A 22,654-nucleotide genomic window follows, 5' to 3' on the forward strand; every position below is an offset into this window, starting at 1 on the left:
GAATCTCCATTTCTCAACCAGAATCCCTATCCTCAGTGGAATCGGAGACCGCCGTCTTCCATCATCAACCAGCGATCCTCCCTGCCAAAGTGACATCTTCAATGGTCAAAAACATCGTGCCAAACACAAAAGAGCCAACAGCAACCGCTGATATCGACACCCTATCACCAGATCAGCCCATGGCTCAGTTGAACAAAGATGTACCAGAACTTGGTTCCAATGACATAGTGGTCAGTTTTAGTGAATGTTCCATTGGTATGTTTTCACACCAATTTCTACCAAACGCTTTACTTCTCAAATTTTCTTTTCTTTCCTAGTTAAGAGAAGACTTTCTGTTGATAAAATTTTTTTGTTTTATCTTAATGAATCTCCATTTCTCAACCAGAATCCCCATCTTCAGTGGAATCGGAGACCGCCGTCTCGCATCATCAACCAGCGATCCTCCCTGCCAAAGTGACATCTTCAATGGTCAAAAACATCGTGCCAAACACAAAAGAGCCAACAGCAACCGCTGATATCGACACCCTATCACCAGATCAGCCCATAGCTCAGTTGAACAAAGATGTACCAGAACTTGGTTCCAATGACATAGTTGTCAGTTTTAGTGAATGTTCCATTGGTATGTTTTCAAATAAATTTATACCAATTGTTTTTTTTTCTGAAAATGTTTTTCCTTTCCGAGTTAAGAAGACTTTCTGTTGATAAAATTTCTTTGTTTTATCTTAATGAATCTCCATTTCTCAACCAGAATCCCTATCTTCAGTGGAATCGGAGACCGCCGTCTTCCATCATCAACCAGCGATCCTCCCTGCCAAAGTGACATCTTCAATGGTCAATAACATCGTGCCAAACACAAAAGAGCCAACAGCAACCGCTGATATCGACACCCTATCACCAGATCAGCCCATGGCTCAGTTGAACAAAAATGTACCAGAACTTGGTTCCAATGACATAGTGGTCAGTTTTAGTGAATGTTCCATTGGTATGTTTTCAAATCAATTTATACCAATTGTTTTTTTTTCTGAAAATGTTTTTCCTTTCCGAGTTAAGAAGACTTTCTGTTGATAAAATTTCTTTGTTTTATCTTAATGAATCTCCATTTCTCAACCAGAATCCCTATCCTCAGTGGAATCGGAGACCGCCGTCTTCCATCATCAACCAGCGATCCTCCCTGCCAAAGTGACATCTTCAATGGTCAAAAACATCGTGCCAAACACAAAAGAGCCAACAGCAACCGCTGATATCGACACCCTATCACCAGATCAGCCCATGGCTCAGTTGAACAAAGATGTACCAGAACTTGGTTCCAATGACATAGTGGTCAGTTTTAGTGAATGTTCCATTGGTATGTTTTCACACCAATTTCTACCAAACGCTTTACTTCTCAAATTTTCTTTTCTTTCCTAGTTAAGAGAAGACTTTCTGTTGATAAAATTTTTTTGTTTTATCTTAATGAATCTCCATTTCTCAACCAGAATCCATATCTTCAGTGGAATCGGAGACCGCCGTCTTCCATCATCAACCAGCGATCCTCCCTGCCAAAGTGACATCTTCAATGGTCAAAAACATCGTGCCAAACACAAAAGAGCCAACAGCAACCGCTGATATCGACACCCTATCACCAGATCAGCCCATGGCTCAGTTGAACAAAGATGTACCAGAACTTGGTTCCAATGACATAGTGGTCAGTTTTAGTGAATGTTCCATTGGTATGTTTTCACACCAATTTCTACCAAACGCTTTACTTCTCAAATTTTCTTTTCTTTCCTAGTTAAGAGAAGACTTTCTGTTGATAAAATTTCTTTGTTTGATCTTGATGAATCTCCATTTCTCAACCAGAATCCCTATCTTCAGTGGAATCGGAGACCGCCGTCTCGCATCATCAACCAGCGATCCTCCCTGCCAAAGTGACATCTTCAATGGTCAATAACATCGTGCCAAACACAAAAGAGCCAACAACAACCGCTGATATCGACACCCTATCACCAGATCAGCCCATGGCTCAGTTGAACAAAGATGTACCAGAACTTGGTTCCAATGACATAGTTGTCAGTTTTAGTGAATGTTCCATTGGTATGTTTTAAAATCAATTTATACCAATTGTTTATTTCTCAAATTTTTTTTCCTTTCCGCGTTAAGAAGACTTTCTGTTGATAAAATTTCTTTGTTTTATCTTGATGAATCTCCATTTCTCAACCAGAATCCCTATCTTCAGTGGAATCGGAGACCGCCGTCTCGCAACATCAACCAGCGATCCTTCCTGCCAAAGTGACATCTTCAATGGTCAATAACATCGTGCCAAACACAAAAGAGCCAACAGCAACCGCTGATATCGACACCCTATCACCAGATCAGCCCATGGCTCAGTTGAACAAAGATGTACCAGAACTTGGTTCCAATGACATAGTTGTCAGTTTTAGTGAATGTTCCATTGGTATGTTTTCAAATCAATTTATACCAATTGTTTTTTTTTCTGAAAATGTTTTTCCTTTCCGAGTTAAGAAGACTTTCTGTTGATAAAATTTCTTTGTTTTATCTTAATGAATCTCCATTTCTCAACCAGAATCCCTATCTTCAGTGGAATCGGAGACCGCCGTCTTCCATCATCAACCAGCGATCCTCCCTGCCAAAGTGACATCTTCAATGGTCAATAACATCGTGCCAAACACAAAAGAGCCAACAGCAACCGCTGATATCGACACCCTATCAGCAGATCAGCCCATGGCTCAGTTGAACAAAGATGTACCAGAACTTGGTTCCAATGACATAGTTGTCAGTTTTAGTGAATGTTCCATTGGTATGTTTTCAAATCAATTTATACCAATTGTTTATTTCTCAAATTGTTTTTCCTTTCCGAGTTAAGAAGACTTTCTGTTGATAAAATTTCTTTGTTTGATCTTGATGAATCTCCATTTCTCAACCAGAATCCCTATCTTCAGTGGAATCGGAGACCGCCGTCTCGCATCATCAACCAGCGATCCTCCCTGCCAAAGTGACATCTTCAATGGTCAATAACATCGTGCCAAACACAAAAGAGCCAACAACAACCGCTGATATCGACACCCTATCACCAGATCAGCCCATGGCTCAGTTGAACAAAGATGTACCAGAACTTGGTTCCAATGACATAGTTGTCAGTTTTAGTGAATGTTCCATTGGTATGTTTTCAAATCAATTTATACCAATTGTTTTTTTTTCTGAAAATGTTTTTCCTTTCCGAGTTAAGAAGACTTTCTGTTGATAAAATTTCTTTGTTTTATCTTAATGAATCTCCATTTCTCAACCAGAATCCCTATCTTCAGTGGAATCGGAGACCGCCGTCTTCCATCATCAACCAGCGATCCTCCCTGCCAAAGTGACATCTTCAATGGTCAATAACATCGTGCCAAACACAAAAGAGCCAACAGCAACCGCTGATATCGACACCCTATCACCAGATCAGCCCATGGCTCAGTTGAACAAAGATGTACCAGAACTTGGTTCCAATGACATAGTTGTCAGTTTTAGTGAATGTTCCATTGGTATGTTTTCACATCAATTTATACCAATTGTTTATTTCTGAAATTGTTTTTCCTTTCCGAGTTAAGAAGACTTTCTGTTGATAAAATTTCTTTGTTTTATCTTAATGAATCTCCATTTCTCAACCAGAATCCCTATCTTCAGTGGAATCGGAGACCGCCGTCTTCCATCATCAACCAGCGATCCTCCCTGCCAAAGTGACATCTTCAATGGTCAATAACATCGTGCCAAACACAAAAGAGCCAACAGCAACCGCTGATATCGACACCCTATCACCAGATCAGCCCATGGCTCAGTTGAACAAAGATGTACCAGAACTTGGTTCCAATGACATAGTTGTCAGTTTTAGTGAATGTTCCATTGGTATGTTTTCAAATCAATTTATACCAATTGTTTATTTCTCAAATTGTTTTTCCTTTCCGAGTTAAGAAGACTTTCTGTTGATAAAATTTCTTTGTTTTATCTTGATGAATCTCCATTTCTCAACCAGAATCCCTATCTTCAGTGGAATCGGAGACCGCCGTCTCGCATCATCAACCAGCGATCCTCCCTGCCAAAGTGACATCTTCAATGGTCAATAACATCGTGCCAAACACAAAAGAGCCAACAACAACCGCTGATATCGACACCCTATCACCAGATCAGCCCATGGCTCAGTTGAACAAAGATGTACCAGAACTTGGTTCCAATGACATAGTTGTCAGTTTTAGTGAATGTTCCATTGGTATGTTTTCAAATCAATTTATACCAATTGTTTTTTTTTCTGAAAATGTTTTTCCTTTCCGAGTTAAGAAGACTTTCTGTTGATAAAATTTCTTTGTTTTATCTTAATGAATCTCCATTTCTCAACCAGAATCCCTATCTTCAGTGGAATCGGAGACCGCCATCTTCCATCATCAACCAGCGATCCTCCCTGCCAAAGTGACATCTTCAATGGTCAATAACATCGTGCCAAACACAAAAGAGCCAACAGCAACCGCTGATATCGACACCCTATCACCAGATCAGCCCATGGCTCAGTTGAACAAAGATGTACCAGAACTTGGTTCCAATGACATAGTTGTCAGTTTTAGTGAATGTTCCATTGGTATGTTTTCACATCAATTTATACCAATTGTTTATTTCTGAAATTGTTTTTCCTTTCCGAGTTAAGAAGACTTTCTGTTGATAAAATTTCTTTGTTTTATCTTAATGAATCTCCATTTCTCAACCAGAATCCCCATCTTCAGTGGAATCGGAGACCGCCGTCTCGCATCATCAACCAGCGATCCTCCCTGCCAAAGTGACATCTTCAATGGTCAATAACATCGTGCCAAACACAAAAGAGCCAACAGCAACCGCTGATATCGACACCCTATCACCAGATCAGCCCATGGCTCAGTTGAACAAAGATGTACCAGAACTTGGTTCCAATGACATAGTTGTCAGTTTTAGTGAATGTTCCATTGGTATGTTTTCACATCAATTTATACCAATTGTTTATTTCTGAAATTGTTTTTCCTTTCCGAGTTAAGAAGACTTTCTGTTGATAAAATTTCTTTGTTTTATCTTAATGAATCTCCATTTCTCAACCAGAATCCCCATCTTCAGTGGAATCGGAGACCGCCGTCTCGCATCATCAACCAGCGATCCTCCCTGCCAAAGTGACATCTTCAATGGTCAATAACATCGTGCCAAACACAAAAGAGCCAACAGCAACCGCTGATATCGACACCCTATCACCAGATCAGCCCATGGCTCAGTTGAACAAAGATGTACCAGAACTTGGTTCCAATGACATAGTTGTCAGTTTTAGTGAATGTTCCATTGGTATGTTTTCAAATCAATTTATACCAATTGTTTTTTTTTCTGAAAATGTTTTTCCTTTCCGAGTTAAGAAGACTTTCTGTTGATAAAATTTCTTTGTTTTATCTTACTGAATCTCCATTTCTCAACCAGAATCCCCATCTTCAGTGGAATTGGAGACCGCCGTCTCCCATCATCAACCAGCGATCCTCCCTGCCAAAGTGACATCTTCAATGGTCAATAACATCGTGCCATACCCAGAAGAGCCAACAGCCACCGCTGAGGTTGACACCCCATCACCAGATCAGCCCATGGCTCAGTTGAACCAACTTTCACCAGCATTTTGTTCCAATGACAAAGTTGTCACCTTTAATGAATCTTCTACTGGTATGTTGTGATATCATTTTCTATTGAAATCTTTGTTGCTTAAAATTGTCTGCTTTTAGAGTTTATAAGACCTTTTGTTTGTGAAATGTTTTTGTTTTTGCAGAATCCCCATCTTCAGTGGAATCGGAGACCGCCGTCTCCCATCATCAACCAGAGATCCTCCCTGCCAAAGTGACATCTTCAATGGTCAGTAACATCGTGCCAAACACAAAAGAGCCAACAGCCACCGCTAAATTCGAGACCCTATCGCCAATTCGGCCAATTGATCAGATTGAGAATGATTCTACAAATCTTGTTTCAGATGATATTGGTAAGCTTTCATTTCAAGAATGTTATACTTTTTTAATTCAATGTAATTTATGTTTATATATTCTGTAATAGAAACCAATCTTAATGTAGATACTAAGGCTTTTTGCTTTTAATGATAATTGTGTTGCTTTAGTTGTTCGTTCAATATCCCTTTTCGCAAGTATAATCTTATCGTTTTCTCATTAACTAAGGTTTTAGATCAAAAAGAGAATGCGAGAGAATGAAGTCAACTAAGGAAGACATTGCTGTTTGTAGTAATGAGATAGAATCATCAAACATTGGCAGTGCTGTTAAAGGTCGTGAAAAGTCACAACAGGGCAGTTTGTTAATTAAAGTTGAAAACATCTCAACTCTTTCTGAATTTGAGGAGCTCAGGATCTATTGCACCAAGGCAAAAGAGAAACTTAAAAATCTTGACGCCATGGAACAGAGTTGTAAGGACTTGGAAGATGAGCTGAGCCGACTTAGGTTGTGCATAAGACTAGCAAATAAGCAGAGAATAAAGAAAGAGAGAGTAATGATCGAAAACAAAGTCTTTGCTGCAAAGAATGAAGAATTGTCCCAAAAAATTGTTTATCTGAATCAACTGCTCGAAACGTTAGTCTCATACAGGGAAAGAGACAAGGGGTATATTTTTCGTCTGGAGGTTGAATGCGAACGAATAAGGGAAGAAATGGAAAGGCAAAATGAAGATAGGATGAAAGCATTAAAGTTGGTTGAGAGTAAAAAATCTCAAGATGCAAATGATATTCTGGCCAAAATTGAATCGAATTCTATGAAAGAGAAACTTTTGCAAGCTAATTTAATCTGTGAAGATCCAAAGTTAAATCTAGAATTAGTTGCAAAGAAGGCCAATGAATGGTCTGAGGTTGAAGATCTTGTGAGGTCAAAATCTTCTGAGTGCAGACCTTTGACGGAAGATCTTAGACAAAATGTAATGGGCTCAGACCAATGCAGTTCAGAAGTTGGCTCACAGGCAGTAAATGTGAAAGATTTCATCGGCATTTTGCTTAAGGAGCAGGAGCGTGCTAAGAAAATTATTGCAGAGCAAAACATTCAATACAGCGAGCTGAAAACCAGACACGATGCTGTGTTGGCAAAGAACAACGAACTGCAAAGCGACGTATCTAGATTAGCGTTCACTGAACGGGAGAACTCTGACCTTAAAAAAAGGCTTCAGAAGCTATCTAGTGAGCGTGGCATCGTAAGAAAGAATCTGGACTGGCAAGTAGAGAAGGAAAGCGAGATCGAACTACTGAGTGAAAGAAACAGCACTTTGATGGCAGAGAACGAGAGACTTCGCTCACATGCTGATCAACTTGTGCAAGAGAAAAGTGAATGTGAAGTGGTGCTTGGTCTTCTTGAAAAAGAAAATGAAGGTCTGCTAGAAAAATCAATCAAGCTTGATGATTTAGAATTGCACCAGAATAGACGACAAGATGATGTAAAAGGGTTACAGGAGGAGATTTTATTTTTGGGAGAAATCATCAGAGAGAAAGATACAGAGAAGATGAAGCTAGCAGAAGACGTTCTTGAGTTACAAGAAAAGCTAGAAAACGAAGAATTCAAATACTTAGAGGCACACGAAGAGAATGAGTGTTTGAAGTCAGAGATATCTGATTACAAAATCAGATTTGATCAGCTCAAAAGTGATTATAAAATGAACCAAGAAGTGGTCATAGAGCAACGTAGCACAATTTCCTCTTTGAATCTACGGAAGGCAGACCTTGCAATAGAAATTGACCATTTAAAATCTCAACTCGGAAGCCTAAGAAAAATTAAAGAAGAAAACGAGGCACTTAACAGTGAAGTTCGAAGCACAAAAAAGGATTTAAGACAAATGGAGAGCCAGTATAATTATGCTAAGTTCGAAGTCGATAGTTTCAGAAAAAAGAATGGAGAAATGTTTGCTGACTTTAATTCAGCTGCTGAGGTGTTTTCTATGGAGAAGAAAGAGTTGCTTCAGAAATGCATCAGTTTAGAAAAAGTAATGGCAAAGGAAAGGTTGGAATATGAAGCTAGCTTAAACGAGGCTGAAGGAGAGAAGGAGGCCCTCAAGTCAGAGCTTGGCATGGTAAGTACAGTAATTGAAAATCAATTAAGAATGCTTGCAGTGCTTCAATTTTACAGGAAGCAACATTAATAGATTGTCAATGAAAGGGTTCTAAGGGCATTCAGTGAATTCATCAATGAGACACTCAAAACTTATGAAGATATCAAATATCGATCAGTTTACCCTTTACCTTCAACACTTTGCTAAAGATTATTTTAAACTACATCTAAACCACATTTTATGACAGAAAACTTACTTAGGACGACGCTCTAATTTTGAAAGGAAAACATTGATGGCTTTTCAATAAAGGGGTCATGAAGGCATAAACCCAGGGTGGTTGTTTAAAGACACACCCTTAAAAACTGCTTGCAGGCTGCATTTCGATTTAACTAATCTTTTTCAAAGTTTTGGGGAACGGGGTCAAAAAACACATAACATAGTGCTATTTGATAGGAAGAGTTATATTTGATTCATTAAGAGATGACCTGGCGGAAGCGTGTATGTGTATGTAAAGAAACAGTTTAAATCGAGATGCTTTGAGTTGTTAGCTAATCTAAGTTATACAAATAGCACCAGCGCATGAGAGAGAGAAGTCAAATTGAGAATAGTCTTTTTTCTATTCTTTCAGTCATTTGAGTTGAATTTGTTATTTTAAGTTCTCTCTCTACGTTTGTTAATATTTCTAAATTTTTTAGATCGATGGCTGTCATAAATTTAATGTAGAGGCAATGTTCAAGCTTCGTGACGGTATGTTTAATTTTATTTCTCTTCTTTATTGATATCCAGGCTACTTTACCGAAGCACCGTTTTCAAATTTACACCTAGCGTTGAAGTAGCGATTCTTGGTTATAGAACAGGAAGGTTTTTAGTTGCTACGACAAATTTCACGTTTTTGCGATCACCAGGCAACTGTTTCTAGCAGTTAACATGGAAATTAACTTTCACTTCATCTCGTATTTTTCAGAGCTGGCTGAATGCAAGAAAAATCTAGCGGTAAGACAGATATTTTTTTTATTTGATATCAATAAATAATAGTGAATCTTAAGAATTTTCTAAGAGCACAAAGTTCGATTTTATGGATTCACTAAGCATCGTTTATGACTCGCATTTATTCAGCGATTTTTGCATTTGTTTCTTTTAGTCTTAGAATTTACGCCGTAAATCTTTTGCTTCATCTTTGATTTTTTTTCTTGCACTTCTAGGTTTATGAAGTGAACGATAACAGACCAAGAGGTAATCATGTTACTTGATACCACATTCAAATTTTTTACTGTTCATTTGCTTGAGTGCCATTTTTATATAATCTATTAACATTTTTCCGTTATTGAAAATCAAACAATAGCATGGCAGCAATCTCTATCCTTACTATGCTTAATTGGAAAAGAAAGAGATAGACCAGGCGAGGAAGGGGGGGTATCGTCACCCATCGAGGGAATTTGCAGACCAACTCTATTTGGTCAATTTCGATACGCTGATTACGAAAATCGATGTTATACGGAGAAATATTGATATTTAGAAGCAGCTCGGCATTATTATCTACTTATATGTCTTTACTCCACGATGCGTTACCGGCTGCATCCCAACCATGATCAACTGGACTGCCAATGCTTAACTGCAACTGGTCTGCATTTCTGTAAATGTTTGCAACATAAGCTAATGTAGCTTTGTGCAAATGAGATTGGCAACACACGGTGGCATTAAACTAAGTTCAAAAACTTTCTCTTAAGTTTCAAAAATCTTCCAGAAACTTATTGAGCGGGCGTCATTGGCCTTGGTGACAGTTGTTGAAAAACCGTAAAGAAAGCATGTAACTTCTCCAGGACCTCGATAGCATTTGGATGGGCTGGACATCTGTTCCAAGCCTTGCAAAAGTGCTCACGAATTCGTTGCGCTTTAACATTGCTCTTCAGAATGACTTTTTCCCTTTTTTTGACAATCATGGACACATAATCGATGTCGGAGAATGCGTAAAGACCAACTATTGCTCGCCTTTTAATTGAAGACAATGTTGATATGATAGACAGCATGAAGCAAGACCACTGAATAAATTTTTTGTATGACAATTTAAGTATCGCAGTGAAAAAACTAACTAAGATCTTTCTGGAGAACGGCTATCCAGAGGATGTTATTTCAGTTTACATTAAGGAGAAGATAGGAAATTTCTCGGCTGACGTAAAATTTGGTCCTCAAAAGTGCCCGGTCTATCTAAAACTACCCTGGATCGGTGACAGTTTCCTTCGTTTTGAAAGCCAAATAAAACAGGCCATTGCAAATTGTTTCTTTGCAGTCAACCCACGTGTTGTTTATAGTACGAAAAAGGCCCTTCCGTCGATTCAAAATGACTGCGTTCCTGCCACACAAAAAAGTTCCGTTGTATATGAATTTACGTGCCAGTGTGATTCTGGCAACGTAGGACGCATTACCCAAAGATTGGAGGATAGAATAAAACAACATGTTCCGTTTAATATTAGAAACAAAACCCATCCCCAAAGAGAACAGCCACCTCGGTCTTGCAAATCTAAAATTACAACTAAAACCTGCGATTCTGCTATCGGTCAGCATTTACTGGAAACCCAGATTGTGCAAAAAACTATAATGGCGACATGTTTCGGATTATTGGTAAAGCCCGATCGTCGTTCTACCTAGCAGCTTTGTAATCTATCTACATAAGCTCGAGAAAACCGCTTCTGTGTAGACAAAAGGAGTTCGTTTTCACCTAAGACTCAATTGGTAACATTCTCAATAGGCAAGCGGCACTGATTGGTCAACCTATACAGTCATGTGCTCCTGTTTTTGATTGGCCTATTTCGATCCACAACTGGGTATATATATTTCCTAGCGTAGATTTTTCGACCTATGTTCTGACGTTTTAAACTCTGAAGAGTGTCAGACGAAAAGCTTTAGTTTACTAAATGTTTGCTTTTTTCAAAGCCATTTTCAAGTTTTGTACCACCAAAAGATTGTTTACAACTTTAAATGTTTATTAGCCGTATTATATTGCCTTTTGACATAATCTTTTTTAAGCTTTTATAGCAAATCTATGTGCGCAGCAGATTTTACTCTAGAAATATTGAAAACGATAAATAAACGATTTCAGCATGAAAAAGGGACCAGTACATAAAGAATTCCGCCGTATGAGATCAACCTTCGGAATCAGTATATCGAAATTGATGAGAATAAAAAATTCACAAACTTCTTTCAACGTTCAAATTTTGATGAAAATGAGGTTTGAACATAAAATAGAGGCTTCCTGGTACTGAATTTACATTTATAGAATAACTTTTTGAAATCAGCACATGAAAATTGATATAAATCGATTCATTTACAAACATTCGTTCAACGTTCAAGTTTGGACGAAAACGAGGTTTGAACGTGAAAAAGAGGCTTCCTGGTACCGAATTTCTCCGTATAACATCGATTTTCGTAATCAGCGTATCGAAATTGACCAAATAGAGTTGGTCTTGCAAATTCACTCGATGGGTGACGATACCCCCCCCCCTTCCTCGCCTGGTCTAAGAGGAGAAGGGGGTAATTTCAATTTAGTGCGAAATTTCACCAGTCACTTTTGTAATAAAACAGTTGAAAAACCTTTCGTACAAATAAGTATTTATGCAAACAACCCAAAGCAGTTGCCTCCCTACCCTTCAAGACACCATAAATTTGTCTCGGGAGAGAAAGAATGGGGTAACAAAAAGTAATAAAAATTTCTTTTCTAGATGAACCAAGATGGAAAATTTTAGAAAACAATAGATACGAGGCAAAGGTTGGCAATAGACTTTACTTTACTGATAATCAAAACTTGTCGATTATAACTTATTTAAAACTGTAAACGCATCATTCAACGATTACAATATATTTTATCTTCGATTCATTTGAAATATTATTGAAATATGCTATCAAAAATCTGTTTGCGTTTGTTTCTTTACTTTGAAGGTGGAATATTGAAAGAATTTTTTTAATCAAAGTAACATTTGAATTTCAGCTGAAGAAGTGCTTTTGTCAAATAACACAATTAGGATACGAGATAGAGAGAAGAGGAAAAGGCAAGTGTTTTTAACTCTCAACATGTTAAACACTAGTTTTAATTTGAATCTTCTATAAATAAGAAGTCTATGTGAAATAAGGTCATATATGATACAAAGCTTAAAATATATTTCATTTTCTTTTTGTAGTTATCAAAGATAATGAAGTGGACTTCAAGGTAAGAGTTGCTACTTGCACTAAAAAATTTTGCAGGCATATTATTTTGTGGAAGAAAAGTTTTCCATGTTTTTTTCAAAAAGTCAGTAGACCTATGAAACCAAACTGATTAATGAACAATTTTCTCACGAAGTGTATCAAACATAGAATGTAATTTTGGTTCAACGAATGCTCTTCTAAGCTTTAAAGACTTAAAATTTTGTGCCAAAGAGATGTTTGCATTTAATTTTTCAAGACATATTTATTTTTTAAGCTTGGCAACAAGTAGTTTAATCATTTTTTTATTGAAAATAGTTTAGTCATGACAAGAATAAGTTGATGAACTTATTTTCTCTGATGAAATATTACATTCATCTTGTAGAAATTTGCAGCCAAATATAAAGAAATCAAGGCTGAGAGGGACGAACTGCGAAACCAATTCTTCCAGACTAAAGTATGATGTTTGTTAATTGAATTTCTATTGAGTTGATTTTTTATATGTAGGCCGTATGGGACATGAAACAGTTTAACAAGATGAAACTCAATAATGGAGGTATTAGACGAATCGATGTATCAGTGTGTGTAACATCACCAGAAACAAAGCATGACTTGACTGCTGAAAATTTAAAAATTGGACAATCTGATGGCCTAGTTTTGTTGTTAGTATTAAGAAGGTTAGAAACTCTCTAATACCGCAACAAAAGTTAGTTAACGTAACTCTATCTATATGAAACCCTTTTCAATGTGAAGTAGACAGACAAATAACAGTTGTGATTTTCTTTACTTTGATATAAAGTAGCATGAACTGGTCTTCAAATACATTTACATTTCTCAACAATTCATTCAAATCTTTTCTATTACATAAAGAATAAGATCATAGGAGAAAATGGTTTTTATTTCTTAATCAGGTTTCAATGGAAAGCCTTGAGACTCGGCAACACCTGATGGTTCGAAGGAGTCGAAGCCTCGAGTCACAGGTAAGAGCCGACCATTAAACTGTTCCGTCACTATGCCTCTGTCACCGGCTTTGCTGTTTTGTTAGAAGTTTGCAGATATCCACTTTAAAAGATGTTCTTTAAGTATTTATTTCAAGTATTAAAAGCAGCCCACGTTTAATGGACTAAACACAACGTACTTTTTTCATGTGTAAGTATGTCTTCATCAACTGTATGTTGCTTTTGGTTCACTAGAACAAGTTCAAAGTTATCTACACGTTAGAATTCAGCCAATTTTTTGAAAATTCCTCTACACAGGTTGTTGAGTTAGAGAAAAGGAATCATCGCCTTTTCACGGAAAAGAAAGAGGTTAGTCGAGATCAACTCATTATAGTAAGCTAAAATGAATATGTTAAATGATAGGGGATTGCAGAAAATAGTTGAACTATTTAGTTCAACCGACATTTATTAAAGCATAATCCGAGATTTATACTCTGAAGAGTACCAAATTTCCTGGTACCGCTAACCTATTTAGATGTTATTTGTTTAAAGAATTAACACTGCACAGTAACGGTGTTCATTTTTTAAAATGAAGATTGTTTTTAAACTAACAAGAGGTATCTTTCGCAATTTTAGGCCGAAAAGCTGTATTTTCAGTCTCTAAAGAACAATGACAAATTTTCCAAGAGTATTCAAACTCTAGACATGACGTGAGTAAAAATTAAATGATATCAGACGTATGCCTGAATTGGTAGTAGAAGGCTTTAGAAATCTCTCATACTTTCCCATTTCATTTTTTATTGCTCTATATTATCTGGACGTTGGCAGTAGTAACATCGGATAATAAAGTTGTATGGCTACAAGCGATAGTTTAGATGTTTCGTCTTTTTTATATCTATAATAACAAGCAAAGGGCATTGGGTTTTTAATACGATATTACGAATCAATTAATCAGTTAAAAGTAAAGTCAATTTCTATAATTTCAGTTTTGTCATCTATTTATATCTAACTCGGTTGTGCACCTTTTTGTGAGCTTGCCATCGGAACAAAAATATTCCTGTTTAGAGTATCAGTTAAAGAGAAACACATTTGGATGATACAGTTATTATGCAGCCTAATTAAACGTCGAATGATGTAGTCTAGACCGTGTCGGTCACCTAGGCCGACCAAGGTATCATCTGTCCCATAAAACTAAAACTACACTTCATTTAGGTTCAATTACGTCATTGTCTATTCGGAACCCAAAACTTTGTAGGGAGGGGGGAGGGGTGAAGACATTGAGAAGGAAAGATAGTGAGGGTGTTTCAAAACTGTCTGCAGGGATTTTAAGTTCCTTTGAATTTTGAATGAAAGCTTAAACAAGATACACTTAAGGTACATCTTATCAATGCTTTAAACTTATGTCACATTTTTTATATTAACTAGATTCATTGAAAAGTCATTTTTCAACATTTCTCTTTCAAGCCTGGAATTATGCAAAAGAAACCAGGAAAATGTTGAGAGCTTGCATATGGAGGTCAGTAGATTTACACATTTAAGTATATCATTTTTCTGAAGCTACATGTTTTTACAAATACTGTATTTAAATACATTCAAGTTTAAAAGCCACTGTCAAAGCATGATGTGATAACTATTGCAATTTTAAGGCTTTCGATCAATAGGTCAAACAACTGGATTCAAAGTATCTCATTATCTATAAAATTAAAAGTATCTTGGTAGAAAAAGTGGGACATCAATTCTTTGTGTTCAGAAGTCGACACCCCCAGAATTCAACTGCCTCACAAAGTTATCAAATTTACCACGAAATTCTCCCCCATTTCTATGTACAATGTTGATACATTCCTTAGAAGTGTTTAAGCGTCCAATTAGAGTGGATTTTCAACGACAACCATGCATTATCAGCATTAGGAGCGAGGAACAACCCCTAAATACATTTATTACAAGATAAATGGTGTAATTTTAGAAGGGGGAAGATCTTTAAAAACTATGAAGATTTCCTAAAGGTGTTCTAACAATTTTGGCAATGATTATAGGCCTGGCAAACAGGCTACCTCTTCATAAACCTTTGTAAAATGTTCACTTGATTCCTATTCTCTCCATTCTTTAATCTTGATTCAAAATTTTGGTTTATCGTCCTAGATTGAAAGCATTATTAATTAAAAGCATTGAGTTATCAATTCGAGTTATTTTTTATCTACTATTTTGTTTAACTTTGATATGTCCAGTATATCCATCAAATTAGTTGAGGACCAAAACAAAGTAGACTTTTAAAAACGCGAAGTTTCAAGCATTTACTCTGTATCAAAAGGTTTTTATTTATCAATTCGCTGTGTATTAAACAATCTATTCCATTTTGACACTAAATTTATTTACTCATAACATTACACTTTCATTTGCTTTTATGTATGCTTAAAGTTATCAGCTATAAGTTAATAATTTTACACATATTCAGATACAGGCAATGTTATACTTATATCATTCTTAAATATTTTAATTCAAGTTTTTCTTTCTGTTGCAGAGTCAGTCTTTCTGTAGCACTGATGTTGATCTAATGAGCTTTGAGCCAACAGTGGATGTGGATGTGGATGTCCAGGTCAGTGCATGATGCATATCTCTTTAATATTCGACAAGAAAATTTAATGAATGTTGTATTACAGAGCATATTGTATCGTTAAAGTAAGACAGACAAAAATGGTATATCGTAGATTTCTTGCTGCTTTCTACAGCTGAGCAAATATTCATCATCAAAACCCTTCTATAAAGAATATTATTTAATTAACCTGATACACCTTCTATAAAAGGATATTCAATTAACATTCAGAAAATTAGGTTGATTGCAGAATCATCTATTGCTACCAAATAAATGGCTCCCTTTATTTAAAACTTATTTTAGAAACTAGGCCAAAACTTTAGATATGTACTAGTAGGATTGATAAGCATATGTAAGCTCATCTTAGTGTTTGAAAAAACCATTATAATTCAAATATTTAGTTTTTCATGCTACACAAATATTGAATACAATTTGGTTTGAGCCTGTAGATATACAGGAATGAATTAACCAAAAACCTAATAATGAAAACGTATTTTATTTCTTCGTAGTATTGCACAGATGAATGGACTGACTTTATTGGAGCTGAAGCAACAATTGCCGAAGACTCTTACGAAAATTTGCAATAAAACAAGAAAATGGATTTTAAAGGAACATAAAAAATTGGTCATTTAGTTTTGATTTATGGAAATAATCTCAAATTTTGAATACAGAAAACTGAAATATACTGGTAAAGTATACTGGCTATTTGGAAAAAAATATGTGGTATGTAAACAAAAAGAATGGAAAACTGTAAATATGTATATACATTGTATGTATTTTTGTACATTTGCATTTTGTTCATAAATCAATTCTGTATTCTTCCAAAATTCTTGCCTTCCATTTATCACTTAAAGCTAGAAATAATTATCTGCCAAATGCACTGCGCTTGTCAGATTTACATTATCAACATTATCGTGTCTTCTTCAAATTCTTCCTTATTTTACATGATGAAATAAAACTATTTTGCCAGAAGTTCTTCCCCCTTTACTTTATCACTTTTATTGTCTTTTAGTTAAGTAACATCTTATCCATAGCTTTTTTTTTGGGGGGGAGATATAGAGCACATCCCCCCTACAGAAACAGACATTAAGTACCTATTTGCATTTCACAGAGGTGCCTTGTGTCCACTTTTGACCCTTCCCCTTGAAATGCTTTCTACATCCATGATCTTACCCAGGGCTTTCGGAAGTGGGAGGGGGCTGCAGCCCCCCAATAATTGCAAAATTGTATCATATCTCCTTTATAACAATGCACTGGATGGGAACAAACAATAGTCAGCCCCCATATGAATTTCGTTCCGACGGCACTGTTACCTGCAGTATATTCTAAAACTCCAGAAGTTTCTTAAATTGTTGTTCCTAACAGAAAAACTTTCCTAACAACAAAAGTTGGTATAGATTTGACAAAAATTAACAACACGTGCACTGCACGATATTTAAGAAAAAATTCCATGCGCATTGAAAGTGCTGAAAAGAATAATACTAATGAAATAAGCGATGTAATTATTTGCTTACTCACCAAATTTTGTTGAAGACGTCAGCTAGTGGAAAATTTCATATCTGATAACTAAAAAGAAGTCTAGGTACCAATATGAAATACTGTTTGATTTGAAGATGTAAACTACTTGGGAAAACTCGACTTTTATAAGCAGTTGTTTTAAGAATTCTCTTGACATTGAACTCGTGACGTTTGACAAGTGTCACTAGAGAATTCTCGCTGACCACTTTGCGTGGGAGGTTAGTGTTCAGAGACTATCAAGGGGATCTTACCTTTTGCACAAAGAATGCAGTTTCTTTATATGGAATAAAATTAAGAAAAATGAACAGAGAGGAGAGAATAAAAATAGGCGAGAGGCATGCATTCAATTGCTACTATGAATACAATGGCAGTCTTGAGAAAAGAAGCAATCATCCTCGGAGGAGTTCTGTCCCAAAGGGGGCCAGTAAGGTTTATCAAGGGAATTCAACGTAGACTTCTCTTCAGAAAAATTGTTTTGAAAATGGCGTTCATTTTGAAACATACTGAAAATATATGTTAATTACAAAATTCTAGGCTAGAAACTTTGCACGATAACCACATGTGGATCGAATTAGGCCAATCAGAAACGTAAACACCTCGGGTTGTCCAATCAGTGTAGCTTGTTTTTTTGAAGATTTTACATGTGGAGTTTGATATATATATAAAGTTGAGATTTTTAAGGTAAGCTAGTCTTCATCGTAGCCCAAAAACGTTTACTCACACCCCTAAGATATGGTTGTATTTTATAAATTCAATCAGCCCACAGTTTTAAGGGAGGTGGCTGGCCAACTATGGACCTCATCAAATTGGTCAAACTGTTTAGGAACTGGGCTTTATCCAACAATACATGTGCCAAGAAAATACACAACAAAAAATACACGAGAATTGGAAGATTGTGAATCAATGAATTGAAAAATTTACCAGAAAAATCCTTTTTAGGTAATTATTAAAATATATTCTCAAAAATATACCTCGAAAGCTGTCCGCAGCAAAAACCCACTGACTTACAAAGAGAACACTACACGACAACGATTTACAAGCAGCATATATAAATACAGTTGAATACACAAAACAGCTATTATTCAAAAAATAAATACAAAACTCTCTACAGAAAAGGTAGTTTATACCAAACGGCAATTGCTACACAAAAGCTTCTTCAAATTTTTCTGGCAGACAATGCATCTCAGTATGTAAAAATAACATCTAGCTTGAAACAACTTCAAATTGTCAACATGAGGGACTACAAGTACTTTTTAGTTTTCTAAGTATTGTTAAATCAAAAATTACATCATTCAATTATTTGATGGTCAGAGGTATTGTGAAGTAAGACATGATATGAGATGATGATGTATGATGTGACTTGACTGGTATGTTTGGTATGGTATTCTATAGGTGGCATGGCATGGTATGTTATATTACGGAATGGCATGGTTGGTATGATAGGGGCGGTATTATATGCTATATTGTATCATGGTATGTTATGTCACTTCATGTTACGTTTGTTATGGCACGGCATGGCATGACATGGCATGGCATGGCATGGCATGGCATGGCATGGCATGGCATGGCATGGCATGGTATGGTATGGTATGGCATGGTATGGTATGGTATGGTATGGTATGGTATGGTATGGCATGGTATGGCATGGTATGGCATGGTATGGTATGATATGGTATGAAATGGTATGGTAATGGTATAGTTTGACATGGTATGGTATGGTAATAGTATGGTAATAGTATGGTATGGTATGATGTGGTATGGTATGGTATGGTATGGTATGGTAAAGGTATGGTTTGGTATGATATGGTATGGTACGGTATGGTATGGTTTGGTAATGGTTGCAGTGGTATCATATGGTGCCGTGAATATATCTAGGCACTGGTGGCATTGTGTGAGCTGGCTTTGCATGGCTGCACATTGCATTGAATAAAAAACTACTTTATAGCTCACGAAACACTTCCAACAGCTGCCAGCAGCTGTTGTCTAATGACGGGTAAACATGGGCAATATGTGACGTTGTAACTTCAAAATTATGATTAACTAAAAGACTGCAAGCAAGATTATATGTAACGAATTAAACTATGCTGTATGTAAGTGAAGTAGACCCAGAGCAAAGCCTCGATCATGATACGTTTCTTGGAGGCAAGTTTAGTGAAGAATGTTCATTGTAAACATAAGATCATTATTCAAGGATACAGAACGATTGCTACGAACTTCCTGCTCCGGAATTTGAAACCGACAAGGAATTTTTGCGCATTAAAGCTGATAGCTAAAGGGCAAGTATTGACAATGGGAGCATAATTCAGAAGAGGTCTGAAACACACCTACGAAAGGTAGTTTTTTAATTTTAAAATTGGAGAATGGATAATGAAAGGAAAGAAAGAAATTCGAAAATCAGTTTTTTTTAATAGATTTCATAAGTCAAGTGAAAATTTTATATATGTGTTCAAGAAACGTGGAAAGTAAAATACAAATATCGTTAATGGGCTTGGTAGAAAGCTGTGGTGGAATTTATCAAGGCCTACTGTCTTGGATCTACTTCTGATTCAAATTGAGTCATATTCAGTGAAAATCAAATCAAATTTCAAAGGATGTTAAATATTTCGACTGCTCCTTGCATTTTCTTGATGCTTCCGGCGTGAGAAGAATAATTGACGATTTGGGTCTGCGCTGTTTCTTGTCAGTTTCGTCATCAGATTCGTTCCTAGAAGGAAATAAGAAAATTAAGAGAGGGCTATCTCATAAAAAGTCAGCGAATAAAATGCCAGATTGCTGCATGAATGAAGAGATAACAATGAAGGGGCAAAAATGGAGGGTTAATCGCAAAACTTTGACAGCAGTGTTGGATATTCTGCTTTCTCGAAACTATCGTTAAGAGTGCAATGGGTCGCAGATTCTCTCTAATCCCAGGCGAAGGATTCCCTCTAATTCCGTTTGTAGTCTCATCGAGAGGAAGGACCAGGACACTGCTCCATAAGCACAGCTTCCCAGTGTCCTTCAAAATACCTTCCGAAGATATGTAGTAGCAAATACAGATACATGACAACTAATTTGGTACCATTTACAAGGCTTGCCATAAGACTTGACTTGGTACAATAGACTAAGACTTCCAGTAGATTCCACTTTAAGCGTCGATAAAAAGGGGGTTAGCATCTTTTTGAACAAAAAGGTTGTAAAAAACTGTTACTGTACTTACCTTTCCGGGGGCCACTTCTTTTTCTTTTTCAAAAATGACATCTATAATTAAACATTTTATGGTGCAGGTCACTAATAAACATATTATTAAAAATATATGTAAATTCATTTCAACTAAATTCATTGGAGTGATTCAACTAAACAGGAATTAGACGCAATGTATTATTGTCTGCGCCATTATCGAATCTTTCCCATCATGAATGATGAAAAAGGTTAAACTCGTAGCAATATTCATATAGATGAACTAATTCTTACTTGACGGGGAACTCAACGACGATCAAGAATTCTAGTGTTACAGGGCTACCGAAACCAAATAGATAATACCGGCATGAAAGGGTAACAAAATAAAATATTCTTAACCTGAATTGAAGTTCTCCTTCATTTGTGATATCAAAATTAAAATTCAATTTACGCTGAGATTTTCCCTGACTCGTAATTTCATAACCTGCTTTGAGCGAATCGAATCGTTTTCAGAACTCATAACTTTCTCTCATTAGTAAAAACAAGGCTTTACTTATCAAACAATCTTTTGGTGGTAGAAAACGTGAAAATGGCTTTGAAAAAAGCAAACATACAAGTAAACTAAAGCTTTTCGTCTGTCACTCTTCAGAGTTTAAAAAGTCATAACATAGACCGTTTAGACAAAAGAACCGCTACTGTGTAGACAAAAGGAGTTCGTTTTCACCTTAGGACTCCATTGGTAACATTCTCAATAGGCAAGCGGCATTGATTGGTCAACCTCAACAGTCATGTGCTCGTGTTTCTGATTGGCCTATTTCAATCCACAACTGGGTATATATATTTCCTAGCGCAGAGTTTTCGGTCTTATGTCCTGACGTTTTAAACTCTGAACAGTGTCAGACGAAAAGCTTTAGTTTACTAAATGTTTGCTTTTTTCAAAGCGGCTTTACTTATCCTTACAGATTAAGACTTTTAGGATAACAAATGGGTCATAGCTAGAATATGATAACATAACGGTGTATTTTCAGCTGCTCACAGACCAAACCTGGAGAGGAGATGCTGTCAAGAAGCAAATTAGTAGATCGACACAAAAACAGACTTACTGTGCGCAGCCTCCTTCTCGTCTCTGGCGTGACTGATCCATCAATGCCTTCAGCTGCGTCGATTCGGGTAAAGTGGTCATCTTTTCCGGATCTTACAACGCCAGAAACCAAATGAATCATATTTGGATCTAGAAAACAAGGAATTTCAACGATATAAGAAATACAGATAGAAAAAGCAAGGCTATCGTAAAGCAAAGACAGTCATGATCAAAGAAATCACATGTAAATCAGGCAATCACTCTAACAATCAGTTTCAAACAAGTTGTATCAAAGGGTTTCCTTTTCGTAACATTGCGAAACCATCAAATAGAACACCGACAAACACAAAATTGTTCATCCCGGCGTCGATTGGCCATTAACCATGTTGTAATTCTGTGTGGCAGATGCTTCTTTCCGCAACCGTCACAGAAGGATTCTTTGTTTGTTCATTGGTCACACTGTCTTTGAAAGGACAGCAAAGCAAGTTGGAAAACCGCTATTGTTCGATATTATGTCTGTAGCACAAGCACAGCAAAGAAACATCTGTTAGCCTGCCGAAGATGAAATCTCAGAAATGTATTTCCAATACAAACTCAGCCTCTGTTGGAGCATGGCCTCTTTCACAAATCATATCGATTTCTAGATCTACTGGTTTTAAAGGAGTATCAGCTTGCTGATCTGGGCTTAGCCTCATGCAATTTAGGCAAACAGAACAAAGACGCTTTCTTCTACAAAAATAATACCCATATATCGCGATTGTCCACATATCTTAGCATAATTATCTGATTGGTATTGTCATATTATGGCCTACGAGCAGTTTTTCCCTCAATACGTGTTCCATGCTACAAGGTTAATAGAATGTTGCGACCTAAGGTGTGAAAACTAATTGTTTTGCAAATAAAAACACCTTGACGATTGGAATATTGCAGGTTTAAATTCTGCTTTGGGTTGAGCCGTTTTTGGGGAAATTCTAGAGCAACTACCGTCGAATCTCTGTAAAGCGGATATACTATAATGCGGACACATCTTTAAAACATACAGTAAGTCAAGAGACATAATGTTATTCTATTCAAACTCAAATAAAGACTCCGTAGAAAGTGAACAGGTATAAAGGGGACATTATATGGTGTCCGCTTTACAG

The sequence above is a fragment of the Rhopilema esculentum genome, chromosome 4, assembly GCF_057945365.1.
Source record: "Rhopilema esculentum isolate cy_ngs chromosome 4, ASM5794536v1, whole genome shotgun sequence".
Lineage (NCBI taxonomy): Eukaryota > Metazoa > Cnidaria > Scyphozoa > Rhizostomeae > Rhizostomatidae > Rhopilema > Rhopilema esculentum.